We start from the raw sequence: 3,894 nt of genomic DNA, 5'->3' as shown, positions 1-3,894 counted from the left end.
GAATTTCTTTTTCCATGCCACCAAGTGCCTGCTGGATGTCCCATCAGCACCTCAATGTGTTCACAATGGAAGCTATTTTCTTCATGTACTAAACATGTCTGTATTCTACACCTCCATTTTTCTGTTTAGAACACCACCATTTTCCCAGTCTCCCAGATATTCTTGACCTTTCCCTTTCCCTCACTCCATATGTCTAATAGGTTGTCAAATTCTCTCCATTCTACCTCCATCAAATCTCTCACATTCATTATTTTTTCTTTACTTATTTATCACAGTACCTACCACATAATAAGTGCTTAATAAATGCTTATTTATCTCCCCTTGATCAGGTCTTAATAATCTTTCACCAGGACTACCATAATAGCTTTCTATTTAGTTTCCCTACTTCCAATCTCTCCCCTCTCCAATTCATCCTCTTCCTAAGGCGCAGATCAGAGCATGTCACTTTCCAGCTCAAAAATCTTGGGCAGGGTGCAAGCCTGGGAGCAGCAACCTTACATCTATCTCAGAACTTTCACAGCCTGACCAGTTATCCCCCCAGCTACCCTCCAAAATGGCATCATCTGTCAAGGATCCGCTTATCTTGAACGCCCTAAAGGAGGACCAGGTTCCCCAGAACAAGATCACCATTGTTGGGGTTGGTGCAGTTGGCATGGCATGTGCCATTAGTATCTTAACAAAGGAATTGGCTGATGAACTTGCCCTAGTTGATGTAATAGAAGATAAACTAAAGGGAGAGATGATGGATCTCCAACATTTTCCTCAAAATGCCAAAGATCGTTTCTGGCAAAGACTACAGGGTGACTGCAAACTCAAAGCTGGTCATTGTTACTGCTGGGACACATCAACAAGAGGGAGAAAGTCATCTTAATTTGGTCCAGCGTAATGTGAATATCTTTAAGTTCATCATTCCCAATATTGTTAAATACAGCCTTAATTGCAAGCCACTTATTGTTTCCAATCCAGTGGATATTTTGACATATGTGGTCTGGAAGCTAAGTGGCTTTCCTAAACACTGTGTTATTGGAAGTGGTTGCAATCTGGATTCTGCCCATTTCCGTTACCTAATGGGGGAGAGAGACTTGGTGTCCATTCTTCAAGATGTCATGGATTGGTCCTTGGGGAACATGGAGACTCCGTGTTCCTGTGTGGAGCAGTATGAATCTTGCTGGTGTGTCTCTAAAGAACCTTCATCCTTCTTTGGGAACTGATGCCGATGCAGAAAATTGGAAAGATGTTCATAAACAGGTGGTTGAAAGGGCTTATGAGGTAATCAAACTGAAGGGCTACACTTTCTGGGCCACTGGCTTGTCTGTGGCAGATCTGGCAGAAAGCATTATGAAGAATCTTAGGAGAGTGCATCCAATTTCCACCATGATTAAGGGCCTATATGGCATTAAAGAGGATGTCTTTCTTAGTGTCCTATGTGTCTTGGGGCAGAATGGCATTTCAGATGTGGTGAAGGTCAACCTGAATCCGGAGGAGGAGAGCCATTTAAAGAAGAGCGCAGAGACTCTTTGGGGAATCCAGAAGGAGCTGCAATTTTAAAGCCTTTGAATGTGCTGCCATAAAGAGAACAGGACAGGGGTTGAGAGGTTATGTATGATCCGCTTCTCAGATAGACCAAATCCTTCCTCTGATTAGTGACTAAACACCAGAAGTATAAAACCTGTGAACACACTCTAGTTACTTCTTAAAGTTAGAAAGGGGGAATAGAACCCTGTTGTAGTTTGCATATGATGCTGGATATGACCTGTATAGTCTCAGAGGTTGGTGTCAAGCAGAGCCAGTGCCCCACACTGTATATAAACTACCTGCTTCATATGTAGATGCTACAAGTTCCCTTACGTCCAGAAGACAACACTCCTGGATACAAAATACCATACAGTAGTAATTCTTTATTGATGCATTGATTACCTTTGCGCTGCCCTCCATTAGGGCATTACAGCATGGCCCCCATGTATCACCTGTCTAGAGGACCTGATTTTGTCTGCCCATATACATATATATGTATATGTATATATGTATATGTATATATGTATGTGTATATATGTATGTGTATACATGTATATATGTACATATGTTATATACATCAATAGTTGTAAATTTCCATATTATATAAAAAGATCTGTATATGTACAACAATGCAACCAATTCCTCAAGTGTCATACTAACCCTAAATACTGAATAAACAACAAATAACTGATTAATGAAAAAAAAAACTTTGGGCAGCTCCCTATTATTTCTCAAAATTCAAACCTCTCAGCCTGACTTCTAAAGTCTTCCAAACTATGACCCCAGTCTATTTTTCTTGCTTTAGTTCTCATTATCTGCCTTCACATACTCTGCCTTCGTGTAGAACTAGACTGTAGCTGTTTTCTTGGTCCAGCATTCTATCTCTTCTTGCCACAAACTGAAATGTACTCCTCTTTCATCTTTGCTTTTCAGAATACTAATCTCCCTTCAGAGATCAACCCTGGCTGGGGCCACCTCTTCTGTAAAATCTTGTTCAATCCCTTATTCTTCCTGATTCCCAGGCTGCTCTTCCTATTCAAATTGCTTACCATATTCCACCAATGAAATGTAACCTCCCTGAAGACAAGACCTGCCTCATCAGCATCTCTGTATGCCCAGTATCCCCCACATCTTTATATCCAGAGCATTTTGTATGCAATAGACCCTTACTGTATAAAATATTTGCTGAATGGAACTTGACTCTTCTAAGAACTAACTTTGAGAAGTCTGGTCTTTGCCTGGGGCGGGGGGAGGACTTAGATCCCACAATCCTTCAAGATGTAAGTTATTCAGATGCAGTTGCTCAGATTACTTTGTTTCACTGCCGCATCGATATTCAGGAGTTTTGAGCTTGTCTCTGTTCATTTAGCTCCACAGATAATTTTATGTTTGGTTTCCTGATAATTCTTCATTTAAACTGGAGTGTAACTCTGGTAATATAGAATTGTGGGAGAACCCTGCATTAGTATAAATAAGATTGAAGTCTACATGTCAGGTACTATAATCAATTCTGTCAGTGCAATCACAGTTAGAAGCAACACTTGCAACAAGGTTATTGATGCCTGAAATCCTTGGACAATTTCAAAGTGAGAGAAGTTGATATGCTGACCTCTCTTTTCTTGTTGACAATGAGACAGACCCTTTTGCCACACATCAAAATTGGGGAGCACTTCAATGCCTTTAGTCAAACTAGAAATTCTGTCAAAACTCCAAAAAGCAATAGCATCACAGTAGTTCAACTAAGAATTATGGAAAACTTACACAAATACATTTGTATTATCTGAAACATTAGGGATGATGGTGTACAGGAATAAAAGCGAAAATTGTTTGCTCCCCTCAACTAGTATTTGGTAGTTATAAAAAAAAAAAAAACTTTAAGGTTTGTAAAACATTTTTCACCCATTATCTCATTTGGGACTCACAGCAACATTAAGAGATGGGTACTCCTCAGGTCGGCAGCACCCTGGACAGAGCAATGATCCTGGTGTCAGGAACTGACCTCAGACGTTTCCTAGCTATTTGACCCTGTCGAACTTAATCTCTGTCTGCTTCAGTTTCCGCATCTGTAAATGTGGATAATAGCTTCACCTACCTCCCAGATTCACTGTTGTGCAGATCATATGAGATATTTGTAAAGTACTTAGCACAGTGCTGGCACATAGTAGGCAGTTAATAAATGTTTGATTCTTTTCCCATCTCAGCTTCTTAGAATCCCTAGCTCTTTTCAAGACATAATTCAGATGCCACCCCTTCCTCAAGGCCTTTCTGGATCCCTTGTTACTGATCCCGCTTACCCCCTACCCCAATTTATCCATTTACATAAGGTATTTATGTATGTGTATATATCATATCTGCCCCAACCCCTCCCTCCCAGTAAAA

At 40.4% G+C, this 3,894-nt stretch overlaps 1 pseudogene; it reads left to right on the top strand.

Annotated features, from left to right (window-relative positions):
- The first annotated feature begins 553 nt into the window (after positions 1–553).
- Positions 554–1,587, top strand: LOC140532249 (L-lactate dehydrogenase A chain pseudogene; annotated as a pseudogene).
- Positions 1,588–3,894: the final 2,307 nt, after the last annotated feature.

The sequence above is a fragment of the Notamacropus eugenii genome, chromosome 3 (assembly GCF_028372415.1).
Source record: "Notamacropus eugenii isolate mMacEug1 chromosome 3, mMacEug1.pri_v2, whole genome shotgun sequence".
In the NCBI taxonomy this organism is placed as follows: Eukaryota; Metazoa; Chordata; class Mammalia; order Diprotodontia; family Macropodidae; genus Notamacropus; species Notamacropus eugenii.
This window is presented reverse-complemented; position numbering and strand designations above follow the sequence as displayed.